This window comes from Drosophila arizonae, chromosome X (assembly GCF_054131065.1).
Source record: "Drosophila arizonae isolate 15081-1271.41 chromosome X, UAZ_ARI_1.0, whole genome shotgun sequence".
NCBI lineage: Eukaryota > Metazoa > Arthropoda > Insecta > Diptera > Drosophilidae > Drosophila > Drosophila arizonae.
The window spans coordinates 26,524,672-26,539,984 of NC_142927.1; positions in this window are offsets into that span (position 1 = coordinate 26,524,672).

Sequence of the window (15,313 nt, forward strand, 5' to 3'; positions counted from 1 at the left end):
TCTCTCTCTCAGCTTACACAAGAAACACACACACACACATACAAAAGCACCCACGCATAAACACGTATGGGCTGCAGTGTGCGCTTACTATGAGAACTTAATTGGTTAATAAATTTTTTTGTGGACATACGATTTTCAACTGAGATCGTAATTATAACCATAATATACGTGCACGTGCCAAAGCACAAGTCTCTAGTATATGCCTTTTACAAAAGTGTGGGTGAGGGGGTGTATATAGAGGTGTGGGGTCAATTAAAAAAAAAAAAAAAAAAAAACTGAAATTCTATGAAATGCATATAAATATACATTCAAAATTTGGAGACTGTAGCTCTAAAGATGTAGGAGATATAATTTTATAACTCATTTTCGATAAGGTTTTTTATCGATAAAAAATATCGGGATGCATTCTAGATTTTTAATTGTAAACTTAATATCCGCGCTGTAAATACGGATATTTAAAAAAATTTGAAGTTTCTAGCTCTTATATCTTCTGAGATCCACTGAGATTCATACTACGGACGGACAGACAGACAGACGGACAGGGCCAAATCGACTCAGCTCGTCGCCCTGATCAAGGGTCTGCCACGCCTCCTTCTGCGTGTTACATACATTCCAACAAAACCAGTATACTCTGATTTCCCATTAAAAATGGGTTCAGGGTATAAAAATAAAAGATTTCTCCACTCAGATTAAATTGTCGGTATATTTCCATCGATGTATCGAAAAACTAAAGTTCCATCGATGATCAATGAGTATAACCCAATGAGTATGTTTATACTTACATGTATATGTCGCAGATACATTCTCGTCCGGTTCCACCATTATTTTTTCAGCAGCGCGTGCCTTGCGTTTTCTCGGCTCTGACATATTGCAACCTTTCTGCTTCGAGCTTTCAACATTAATGCGCGTCACTTTTCTCTTCTTCTTTTACTATACTCAAGTGGATACATAACATTCTCAATAATAAAACGTTTTACTATATGTTATAGTTATCTCACTCTGTTGCATTGTCAGGCCGAGACTACGCAGAACAGAGATCTGTTGGGCTCGCGAGAGAATCACACGAAAAGGGAAAACAACAATTTGGTTCTCTTTCGTTCTCTTTACTTCACTTATTAGAGATGATACATATGTAGATCAGTGATGGTACCAGAATGAATTGAATAACAAAATATCGGAAAGAAAACCTAATAAAGAAAATAAAAATATCAATACGACATATGTATATGTACATATCCAATACAAATCTATTTTTAATGCCTATGGAATATTCTACGTACGTATATACATATGTACATACTTACATGTGTGTATGTATTTTGAATGAAATCCGCAGAGGGAGTGCTAAGTGACCTTTTAATATCCCTTCAATGTTTTATTATTCTATTGTTAAGAATTTTGCCACAATTTGGATAAAGTCAAACTGCCTATTGATTTATTATTTTTTATTTCCTTTAACTTAAAATGCTGTTTTTACCAACAATCTTCTCAGTTTGCCATTTACAATTCCTTTTAATTAGAATTAAAGCAAACTGTTTAAGAACAAATTTCCTATGCTCATAGCAAGGGTGGGTTGGAAAAAACCATTCAGTATCCAAAGTTGATTTTTCTGTAGCATGCATGCAGTACAGAACAATTTTTTCTTTAATACGTGGGATATATGGTTTCTTGTCGAAAATTTTCTTAAATGTTTCAAAATGCAGTTTAATTAAATCGTGAAAAAGGTCAAAAGAGGCTTTCAACTTCAGGTATTGGTTTATGTAGTGGAAATTTTCATAGATAACATTTTGGATATCATAGAATTAAATTCAAAAATGGTGTGATTCGTATTTGTTTTTCCCCGACTTTTAATTAAATAATAATTCTAATTAATTAATTTTCTAATGAGTCTTGGTTTAAAAAAATATCATTGTTGTCACTTCAAGAATTTTTTTTTAATAATCATCACATCAGTGCAATATATTGCAATATATTACAATGGCACATTTATAAGGATTGCTATCAAATAAAACATGACTATTTAAGCAATCAAAAACATTATTCACTTTCTCTATGAATATTGCCGCTACAATTGCACTGTATTTGCATTGCCCACCTGAATGGACAACTGTGCGTATCGCAGCAGCTACACTGTGGCAAATTTAACTTTCATTTTTTCAAAACAGTTTGGACTGACATGTTTTAAGCTCAATTTCGGACATGAAACGTGTTAAATTTTTGGTCTCAGTTTCATATAATTTTCTAATTATTCCCCATGAAACTGTATCTTCTGATGTTGAAATATTATTTTTTAAAGAATATTTCTAAGAGATTTTACTAGATGCGGTGCATCAAATATCGAACAAATTTCTTCACCACTAACTTTATAGCTAGAATTGTCTAAATAAATACCCTATCTATTGAAAACTGCTCTATTATTGGATTCCTGATTGCAAACAACGGCTCGACAATAAGCTTGCGATAGTGCAATATTTTCTTCTACTTTATTTTTTTGGGTCAGTATGTTTTAAGCCATGAGCTGAAACTGTATAGCTTGAAACATACTTCCAGTTCTCAAACAGGCCCCTAATAAGGATAACACAGACTTGCTGTCTTAAAAATTTACTTCTTTTTACACCTCCGTTTTTAACTCCTTGTATCTCGTTCAGAGATGAATTGTAGTGAGGACCTCTTTTTACTTTGAGCTCATCGCAAACTAATATGGACTACTTTTTTCATTTTTCCAACAAAGTCCTGTAGATTATCTAATAACTCTGGATTAAATTTAGGAACTAAATATTTGAAATCGTCCTTCAATTTAATGATTTCCTACATGGGAGTCCTAAATTAAGAACATCCCTAAGATAATCATATGCCCTAGCTGCATAAAAATTATTAATTAAATATTTTGTGAAACTGCCCCTTCAGCACTATTGTAGACATGGTTATTTTTCAAGAGCATTTTACATAACACTTTTGATTGTTCAGAAATATTTGTCATGGGCTATAAAAAATGATTCTTTATATAGAAGCATTTTTTAAAGCTTAATATCTTTTTTTATACCCTGAACCCATTTTCAATGGGAAATCAGGGTATAATGGTTTTTCTTCTAATTAATATAATCATTTTGTACCTTCTTAAGATCGGCTTCTATGTCATAATAATTTGTTCTATAATATACCTCATTCTTTTGTCTATTTAAACAATTTGAGCAAAAAGAATGCCTACCACAATTGATGTTTTAAACCATTATCAATAAATTTTCTTCCTCGTCACTTTTATTTTGAATGTTTTGCTGCTGTTCTGTGGCAGATGGCTTAACAAAGTCATCCACTACTTTATCTAAACTTTTCATTTCATAGCTATAAGGAATAATATCTTCTTCCTGGATGTCTATTGAATAAATTTGAGGTCGGCAAATTTAAGTTTGGGACTGCATTGACGCTTAATATAAATTTATCAAAACATTTACGTTCGAAATGCTTTTTAAATATTTTAGCCTTTTTCCAGTCAGTATTATGGGGTAAACTACATGCTTTGATCCACTTGTTTAAATAAACTCCCCTATCGAGACTCGATTCTATTTCGATTCACACGAAAAAAAATTACATTTTAATACTGTTTTGCAGAGGCTGGTTATTTTTTTTGCGACTAGCCTTGTTTCAGTAGAGCTGTATGCTTTGCTGCACACGAGTTGTACTCATCAGTTGTTAAAGCTTCCATACAGTCTCTGCGTGCACAACTTTATTTTTGAATTTGCGCTAAGAAATAGATTCGGCGAACCCATTCTCTTAATATTCGGCCCTCCATTAGTTAACCTCATGCGATAAGGTGTGAGGCGACACCGCGTATTCTCTATTTTTTCTAGTTTTTGTCGACTCGTGCAAATTTCGCCTAAAATACTCAAATTATTTGAATGTGTGGGGGTTTCAACAAACCCTATATTAAGTTTCAGCATAAGCTAATCAGATGATATGTCAGGAAACTGGCAATTCAGACTTTCAGTATAATAAACACTTACGTCCTCGTTTATCAAATGATCTTATTGAGTCTTAAGGATTTATTCAGAGCGGAAAAAAATTAATTCCAGATTAATAATTGAAGAAGCATCTGCAGGAACTTCTGAACGGGAGTCTATAAAGGATATCAAAATTTGGTGTCTCATCTGTTAAGCAATTTTTCAAATGTCGATTCAGATTTGCAGAAAGAGGGAGAGAGAGAGAGAGAGAGAGAGACAACATTCTATCTCCGTTTATTCAAATGTTTGGCAATAACTTCTTTTTAAATCAAGCAATAAATGTATTATTAAATATGTATATTTGAATTTTTTTTGTAACTCTTCAGCTTAGTTTACACTTTTGTACAATCTTTTAATATTTAAAGTGCTTTACGCCTCTTAGACTTTTATAAAGCGACTTGCAATGGCTGAGAGGATACTTCAAATGTCATTAAGAGGTTCAAGTCAAGATTTTGCGCTTTTCAGCAAACGACAAAGAAGCCTTCATGTGGCGGGACAGTAGCCACCGGGAGACTCTTCAAGGCTAAAATTTTCTACTGCCATTGTGGTTGTTGCTCGGTCTGCCCCTGCGTATGCTGAATGTGGACTGTTTTTTTTTTTTTTTTTTTAAATCATTAGCAATCAAATTTCTGCATAAAACAGTCTTGCCTCCTTTTGAGATGTTCATTGCAAAGAGCATGAGGAAAACATGTCTTTATTTAAGATAGACGGATTTTAAAAATTTTGATAATTTTGAATATTATTCCTACTGCGTCTATTGCTGAGTTTATAAGACTCCGCGTTTCTCTCTTAACTATGTCCTATCGCCGAGTTTGATCAGCGCTTGTCTCTTGCATATTCTGTTGCTGCGGTTGCAAGGGTTATAGTTCATCTGTCTGTACTAATATATACCTATCTTTTTTTATACCCAGCCTATTTTATTTTCGCCAGATGGAAATTTCCTTTCAATTATTAAGCCTCATTTTAATATACTTATAATTAAATTATCTTTGGAAATGCTAAACCACGTTTGCAATGTCAGGCGCATATCTTTGGTAGCTGACATTTTTGTAGCCATTGAAAGCGCGAGCTCCATGCCCCAGCAAATCCAAACGGATGACAGATAACTGACTGTTATGGTTCTCACGATGAAATAACTGTTGCAGTTGTGTCCAGCACTGCACCCAAAATTATGTGTAGTGTAGTGAATGATGACAAATGTCCGTAGGATAGTGAAAAAAATATTACTCTTACTTTGACCATCCGTTTCCTTTCAAAATGTATCAAAGTCCGTTTGAGAATACTAGGCTTAGTTTCTGGCAGTTCAAGCAATTGATCTTTCAGTAATTTGCAAAGGCTGAGAAAAGTTGTGTTCCCTATTAGTCTTCGTTGTTATACTCTACTTTCAATAATCATCGTAATGTTTGGCGATACAAAAATACAATAAGCAAACTTACATTCTGATACTGTCGTCTTATGACGTCTTGCCGAAATTCGATATCGCCGTTTATTTTTAGATAAGCAACTGTATGTGCAGTTTCCCACTCTTTTAAGTTTGTTTACTCACATTGGCTTTTTACATTATTGATTAGTTCGAGCTTTTTTATTAATTCTTGAGGAGAAGAGAAGGACAAGCCCACGGTCACATTACAGTCTTTAATATAACAGATATAACGCGACAATTCTGAAAAGCACGCGCGCTTCTTTTTAACTAGAAGCGACATTCAGAGTGCGCGCAGCCTAAATAATAATCACATATTGATAATATTAATAAAAACAAAAAATCAGCATTTAAATGTCTAATTACAATATTATCAACATCAGCTGCCATCTTCTTTATGCTGCTTCCACAGCGCAGAGTGTAAAATACTGAAATGGTCACACTTTTTTTCTGTATGTACTGCGTTGCTTGGGTCTTTGTGTGGTACAGCAGCGTCGTGCATGCGACGCGAAGTAATTCTAATTTTAAATAATTGTTGTTGGCTTTTTAGAAACAACATCTGCAGCAACAACAAAGTTATATTCATATTCCAAGCTTTGGGGAACTTTGAAATCTTTTTTCTAAGTATTTTGGTGTGATTTATTAACGGCCACACAAAAGTTCAATGACAAAAGAACTCCTCGTTTTTTATTAGTATTCAATAATAAAGTAGGTGTCTGAAGGAACTTTTGAGCGTGAAACTGGTATACTTGGGATAGACCACTGTTATAATATAGTATTATTTGTGTTCCGCCGTACGGTATTATGGTATTACGTTATCCCCGTATTCTACCGGTTATCTTATCTATATAGCGCTTATAGATAGTAATAGCTTCTGCAGCTACTGCCGGCAATCGCTTCCGAACATTAAACTTCAAATAGCTGAGACCAGTGGACGAGGAACCTTGAAGAGTATTTATGAACAGGGATGCCAACCCTCCGTATTTTAAAGGAACACTCAATTATTGTCTTGTAAACTGACATTTTCGTAGAACAAATACAATTTTGGACTTTCTGACTGCATTTCCTTGTTTAAATTGTTGAAATAGGGCAGCACAAATTTCAGAAACTCCAAATACAATTCTGTCGTCGAATCTAAGCACATTTAGAGAATCGGCTCTGAGATTTTAACTGGTCATTCAATGCAGCTCCTTGAAAGTAAAGTTTTAACGCATGAAGTTGTTCTAACAGCCTCTCAGCTACTTGAAGCAGAGAAAGCCACCTTGTTTGTCCGATATGTTAAAGTTTGTCTGGTTTAACATTAACGAAAGACTGAAACTGCTTATAGTCTCCGATACGTTTTGGGCTTATTGATATAAAGTTAGAGACTTCTCTTGCAAATCCTTCCACTTTTTTTTTTTTTTTTTTTTTGCAATTTTTTGTAAGCAAAAGACGTGCAGAGGTGAAATGAATGACATATACATTTAATCAAAAACAAATTCGGAATATCCTTCTTCAGCAGTTGCGAAAGAAAATGGTTTTGGCCAAACATTGCATTGCATCCATCCGCAGCAAATCCTATCATGTTCTGCTCATATGGTATGTCCCTTTCTTCAAAAAAAATTCTTGCATTCATTATGCAGTGCCGTGGCTGAGCTGTCAGCGACTACAATAAGCCCCAAAAAGCTGTCATGTACTTTAAATGCCTCTGCAGTTCTTGCAATAAGAGCGAATGTTTCGATGTATATCTGTCTGTACTGTCATCGACAATAATCGAAAATTTATTCGATTTTAATCGTTCTAATAACTCGTCCTCTGCCACTTGTCTAGTAGATAGCCATCTTTATTTCAGCACATTTAACCATATTTTTATAAGAAGTTGACGCCTCAGGCAATATAGAAAATATAGCTGGTTGATCGATGTCTAAGAGTAAAACTATAGCAATAAAACTGATTAAAATAACATATAAAAAACGACATAAAACAGTCTTTAGTAAATTTTTCACAAAACAATTTGTTAAAGGAACTCGAACTACGAACGTATAAAAAGAGCACAAAAACCACTTGGACACGACGCAAACTTGACAATTATTAAATGCAACACTATACATACTTCTCAAATTTTTCTTATGCTTAACAGAAGCTTCATGATTCTCTTAATTCATCTTTCCTGAATAGTATTACATTTTATACATTTTCTTCTGTAAAAAATTAGTTTTGCGTGTCCGGTCTGTGTGTTGTCTGGTTCGTGATAATAATCTGCGACACCTAACGGTAGTTTCACTTTCATAAAAAACTATTATTACGAATTACAAGAGGTTTCGAAACAAAAATACAAAATATAAAAGGCAAGATCATTGCCGATTAGGCAGAAAAACTTCAAATTAACGAGGGGACCAAAGTGTATGGAATTTTACGAATTAAGTAGTTTCTTGCCAAATATTGAGGTTTTCGATTTAGCGGGTACGAATTATCGAGACTTGACTCCATATCGATTCACAAGAAAAAAATTACATTTTAATACTGTTTTGCAGAGGCTGGTTATTTTTTTTGCGACTAGCCTTGTTTCAGTAGAGCTGTATGCTTTGCTGCACACGAGTTGTACTCATCAGTTGTTAAAGCTTCCATACAGTCTCTGCGTGCACAACTTTATTTTTGAATTTGCGCTAAGAAATAGATCCGGCGAACCCATTCTCTAAATATTCAGCCCTCCATTAGTTGACCTCATGCGATAAGGTGTGAGGCGACATCGCGTATTCTCTATTTTTTCTAGTTTTTGTCGACTCGTGCAAATTTCGCCTGAAATACTCAAATTATTTGAATGTGTGGGGGTTTCAACAAACCCTTTATTAAGTTTCAGCATAAGCTAATCAGATGACATGTCAGGAAACTGGCAATTCAGACTTTCAGTATAATAAACACTTACGTCCTCGTTTATCAAATGATCTTATTGAGTCTTAAGCATCTGCAGGAACTTCTGAACGGGAGTCTATAAAGGATATCAAAATTTGGTGTCTCATCTGTTAAGCAATTTTTCAAATGTCGATCCAGATTTGCAGAAAGAGGGAGAGAGAGAGAGACAACATTCTTCTACCTTCGTTTATTCGAATGTTTGGCAATAACTTCTTTTGTATATTTGAATTTTTGTTGTAACTCTTCAGCTTAGTTTACACTTTTGTACAATCTTTTAATATTTAAAGTGCTTTACGCCTCTTATTTATAAAGCGACTTGCAATGGCTATTTCAAATGTCATTAGGAGGTTCAAGTCAAGATTTTGCGCTTTTCAGCAAACGACAAAAAAGCCTTCATGTGGCGGGACAGTCGCCACCGGGAGACTCTTCAAGGCTTTAATTTTCTAATTTTCCCTGCGTTTACTGGATGTTTTTTGTTTTTTGTTTTTTTTTTTTTAAATCATTAGCAATCAAATTTCTGCATAAAACAGTCTTGCTTCCTTTTGAGATGTCCATTGCAAAGAGCATGAGGAAAACATGTCTTTATTTAAGATTGACGGATTTTAAAAATTTTGATAATTTTGAATTTTATTCCTACTGCGTCTATTGCTGAGTTTATAAAACTCCGCATTGCTCTCTTAACTATGTCCTATCGCCGAGTTTGATCAGCGCTTGTCTCTTGCATATTCTGTTGCTGGGGTTGCAAGGGTTATAGTTCATCTGTCTGTACTAATATATACATACCTATCTTTTTTTATACCCAGCCTATTTTATTTTCGCCAGATGGAAATTTCCTTTCAATTATTAAGCCTCATTTTAATATACTTATAATTAAATTATCTTTGGAAATGCTAAACCACGTTTGCAATGTCAGGCGCATATCTTTGGTAGCTGACATTTTTGTAGCCATTGAAAGCGCGAGCTCCATGCCCCAGCAAATCCAAACGGATGCCAGATAACTGACTGTTATGGATCTCACGATGAAATAACTGTTGCAGTTGTGTCCAGCACTGCACCAAAAATGATCTATAGTGTATTTAATGATGACAAATGTCCGTTGGATAGTGAAAATATATTCTTACTTTGGCCATCCATTCCTTTCATAATATTTCAAAACCCGTTTGAGAATATCAGGCTTAGTTTCTGGCAGTTCAAGCAATTGATCTACAAAAGCAATTGATACAAAAATACAATAAGCAAACTTCACTTCTGATACTGTCGTCTTATGAAGGGGTTGCTGGTTGTCCCTCGAAGTGCCGTATTCTTGCCAAAATTCGATAGCGTCAAATAGCAATTTAGTTTCACTTGACGGAGTTGGATTTTTTTGCGTGACTTTACTCCTAAACCATTGCCGTCTTATTTTTGGATAAGCAACCGTCTTATTCTGTGATAAGCAAGCTATCGCTATTTAAATTACGGAATATTAATTCTAAACGCTTAATACAATTCATCATTTCCTGTGATGGTTTGCAAAGCCCTCCTTCACTGACTTGGTTGACCCAGGTAAATGATGAATCTACATCTTCATCATTCTGCTCTGACATCTTTAGGCTGTGGCAAATGTATCCAGCCAAGTTTTCCAAGGCATCGTATTCCAATTCTGGCAGATCTTCCTCGTCATCTGTAAGCGCTGGCTGCGTTGCACATCTAAAATGTGAAAGTATAAGTCCTGTAAAGGGAAACGAATTTTATCTGAAATTTTAAGAATAGAAGAACTTGCTGACTCTAACTCCTAACTCGTCTGCCGACACATTTGCATTGTTGGATAACATGCCAAAATTTCGACCCAACATATATGACCGAAGTCTATATTTAAATTCCTGGCGATCGGGATGGTCGTGCGTTCCACCTCTGGCTCTATTTATTACCAAAGAAGTTCTCTAATACATCTTGGTTGAGCCGGTAAGTCAAGAATGTTATTTTATCATTTAAGTATCGAAGGATACCTATAATATAAAATATACTCAAAACGTATAGCTTTTGAGTTTCGGACATATGGGTAGTTGCACTTAAAATTCTTACATATATCAATTTTTTGAGCCTAATGCTGCAATTATTGCAGGAAGTGGAAAATTATTCCTGCGCAGCAGTCTGTATCCTTTTGGACTGGCTGAATAAAATGTTATTGTCAATGTCGTCAGCATTCCAATTTTGCCTTCGGTCCTTATTTTTTTATTTTATTATGTGCCCTTCTGTAAATATTATTTTAAGGCGGTTTTCCATATTTTTGGAGTCGTTTTCCACTATTTCGAACTTTCTTTGTTGTAGATCACTAAATTCGAATTTCTTTTTACGCAACTCTTTATCATGTGCGTAACCTTATCAAGTAGGGCAGTTTGAAACTGATTCTGATTTTCTGATTGCAATGCTCTTATTTGGCCTTCCAAGAGGCTTTTGCGTACCTTTAACTCATTTTGGAAAACATTATTATAATTTATATCTTGAGAAACCTGCAAAAGTAATTTGTAGTTATACTATTATTAAATTAACTCTAATAGATTTACTTACCAAGACCACATTGAACTTTACCTATCAAGCATTCTAATTCAAAACGTGGCTCGCACACTTTTCAATTTGGGCAGTTAGTTTGTCTTGGCCACTTTCCACAGAACTCCAGCCATTTCCTCTTCACTGGTCGGCATATACATATGTATGTATATTTTGACATCATTTACATTTCAGTATGAGTCTTTTTTTCTAAGTACCGTCGCATTTAACGAAGCGGAAATGAATGTTAAAGTAAAATGCACACTAATAACTGTAAATTTGCGTAATCTTTTGTCTATTATGTTTTGTCAGTTCTTTCTGCTGATAAAAAATGCCAGAATCCAACGATTTTTGCAGCGGCATAAGTATTTTGACATTGTTATGTTTGCCAACAAAATTTAATACTTTCGTAAAAAAAAAAAACGCAATTTAATTTTTAAATTAATGGAAAATATTCTCTCCTTTGGCATTTCTCACCACACAGGTTTGGAGATGTTTTAATGGAATCCTTTTCCACTCCTTTGTGACCTCAGCAATCGTTTCAATTCTTGTCTTTGTCATCGGCGGCTCTGTTTCGCTTGCCACAAGGCGAGAATGATAACATTTTTGAGAGAAGTTGGGGTGGAAACACTGGATTGGCCACTGTCGCCAGATGGGAACGCAAAATCGTTTAAGGTTCTTAAGTATTGACCCTGGGTTATAGAACTGTCAATAGGAACCAAGTTGCCCACACCATTGTATGAGACGGGTCCCTAGAACATCACGTTCCCACCCCCATGACTAACTTTTTGCGAATTTCTTTGAACAAGCGTCTTAAACATTCTTCTGCGATGAGTGAAACTCAAAAGTGCTCTCTCTTTATAACCGAAATACCCAAGTTATGTTTTGTCACAATTTCTATTCTTCTTTGTTGACTCAACTCAGATATTTTAACCATTTTTAATACCAACAAGTAAAAAAGCTCTAGTCGAGACTGCTCGACTAAGAGATCCCCTGAACGCTTCGAGGAACTGATATTTCAATAATTATTCGCACATGCACACACACACACAAATACAGACATACGCGCGAACGCATAAACACCATTGACTGCAGTGGTGGCTTACTATAGGATTTTAGTAACTTTTCTTGTGGATGCACTTCATAAAACTTTCAGATTATGAAATAAGCACTATTTGAAATATGCCTTTTACAAAGGTGATGGTGAGGGGGTGGATATAAGGGTGGGGGATGAATTACAACAAAAATCGAAATTATATAAAATACATAAAAGTATACATTTAAAATTTGGAAGCACTTGCTCTAAAGGTGTATGAGATATAATTAAATAACTACTTTTCGATAATAAAATATCGGGAGTAGTTATCGATATTTACAGAAAAACTTCAAGTCTCTAGCTCTTATATCTTCTGAGATCGACGCGTTCATACATACCACTAACCAGAGAACACATAGACTAGAAATGTAGAACAAACTTTTTCAACACCGAAAAAATGCGCTGAAGAGACCGGACAACTTCGTATTTGGTCGGCTCGGTCTTCTGAGGCTCAAGCAGTGAAAACAAGTAAGAAAGCTCTAGTCGAGACTGCTCGACTAGGAGATACCCTGAACCCTCTAATCTGATATTCTAATCATTCTGCACTTCCTTTATGCACACATACATACAGATGCATCCACACGCACGCATAAGCCTGCGCTCTGCTAACTGCGCAGTAAGCAGCGACTGCGCTTGGGCTGCGCTGCAGTGTGGGCAATATTATGAGAATTTATTTGTCGAATAAAAACATACGATCTTAATGAAACTTTCAGAGTGTAATCATATGGTAAATATGTGTGTACATTCCAAAGCACAAGTCTCTAGTACTTGATATGCGTTTTTTACAAATTGGGGGAGAAGGGGGCGTGGTATCCAAAATCTATAAACTACAAAATCTTTGTATCGATTAACTTTATATACAACGCAAATTTGAAGACTCCAGGTCTAAAAGTGTTCAAGTTAGGCTAAAAAAACAAAATCAATTTTTCGATTATTCTCGATAAAAAAGTTATCGGACGATTTATCGAAAAAATAAAGCAAACTCGTACTGCGTATGGTACACACGAGTATGCATGCCAAATTTCAGCTCTCTAGCTCTTATAACTTCTGAGATCGACGCACTCATACGGACGGACGGACGGACGGACAGACGGACAGGGCTATATCGACTCAGCTCGTCACGCTGATCAAGAATATATATACTTTGTGGGGTCTGCCACGCCTTCTTCTGCCCGTTACATACTTTTTCACAAAACCATTATACCCTGATTTCCCATTTTCAATGGGTTCAGGGTATAATAAGGCACGACAAAGTCAGAGTGCTGCGACTGCTGCCACGAAATGCACTACCAAATGAAGCACGGCTATGCGCTCTTTTTCCCTTTCTCTCTTTATGGTCTCTCGAATAGCAGCAGCGCACAGAAATTGAAAATTGCTCGCGACAATCTCAGCTCGTTCCTTATGAGTGAAGGGTATACCGAAATTTGTAAAGCGTTCGCCACGCTCATACAAAATGTTAGCGTTTTCATGATTATTTCTAAGAAGGGTATGAAATCGTTGGTGCTCATAAAAATACGATTTTGCGACGGGCATGCACACACACACTCTCCCTTGCACATGTACTATGAGCATTTGTATGCCTGTGTGCGTTACTCTTGTTTTTGCATTTGGTCGGTCTTGGGAAGTGGTCACATACATACATATGTACATATATACATTTGATATGTGTATGTGCATGTGCGTATTCATGGCACATGAGCATTGGCGTGGGCCTACCTCAACTTAGAATTGTGTAAACGATTTTAGATTCGAATTGCAGCGGCGCGCTTATACAATATTTAAGTACCTTATTTTGTAGTAATAATCGAGTGCTTGCCTACCGAAGTCATCAATTCATAAAAACAATTGGTTTGGATAACAATCTGTTAATAAAATTTCATAAATTTAATAAATAGAAAACATAAAATTTAATATACATATGTATTAAAAACAAAACAATAAAAACAAAGATATTTTAATAATAACAGTGTAAATGTAAATGTAATTTATAAAAGTGAATTTATATGTCTGTACATATGTTTGCACGCTCAAGCCAGTTGCGTACAAAAATTGAAGTTGGCGACGAACCCATTTTCGTCCATTGCCCTTCTCATTGAAGAATATACCAGACTGTTGAAAAAGCTTAGAATTTTTTAGAATATTGTTATTATCTGTATAAAGGGTATAAATGAGTATGTTTTTACTTACACGATATATATGCAATTACATATGTATGTATGTGTGAATCTCTATTCATGCTTCGTATGGAGTATTCTAAGTACATATGTATATATATATATATGTACATACATACACACATATGTATGTATGTATGTATGTTTATAATACTTGAACAAGGCTTGTGCCTGCCAAGTGCTTTTAATTGTGCGAACGAGGGAGTGTTAACGACCTTTCATTATCACTTCACTGTTTTCTACTGTTACGACTTGTGCCAAAATAAATGTAAAATCAAGCTACCTATTGATGTATTATTTTTAATTTTCTTTGACTTAGAATGCTGGTTTTACCAACAATTTTCTCAGTTTGCTATTTACAATTCTTTCTAATTAGAACTAAGACAAACTGATTAGGAATAGATTTTCTATGCTCAAAACAAGGGTGGGTGGGAGAAAACCATTCAGTATCTAAAGAGGATTTTGCTGTAGCGTGCATGCAGTACAGAACAATTTTCTCTTTAATACGTGGCATATATGGTTTCTTTTCAAAAATGCTCTTAAACGTTTCGAAATGCAGTTTTATCATATAATAAAAAAGGTCAGAAGGGGCTTTCAACTTAAGATATTTATTTATATAATGATAATTTTTATTGAGTATTAAATACTCAGAAGAACACTGCATTTCAACTGATGACTTTAAATGATTTGTACATACTTCACAATCTGTTTTTTGCAAAAGCTTGTGTACAAGATAGCCAGAAAAATATCACAATGCATTTTCATTAAAAGCATTTTGTATATTGGCAATCGTGGCATCTAATGACAATTCTATTTCTAAATCAGCATCAGGTTCAATATCCGTAGCAATATGACGTGAATTACATTGGTCATGAAATACAGATAGTTGAGACCCACTATCTTCTATGATATTGGCCAGCATGAGATCTTCATCTGGAATGCAATTTCCAGACACAGATGCTGATGTTAACATTTTCATAGATAACATTTTTGATATTATAGAATTAAATTTAAAAATGGTGGGATTGGTATTTGTCGCTCCCCGACTTCTAATTAAATAAAATAAATTTTCTAATGGGTCTTGGTTCAATTTGGATGTGGCAACAAAGACAAGATCATTGTTGTCACTCCAAATATTTTCTGCCAAAGCAATTACCGATGAGATTGTAATTATCATCCCATCAATGCAATACACTTTGTGTGGATA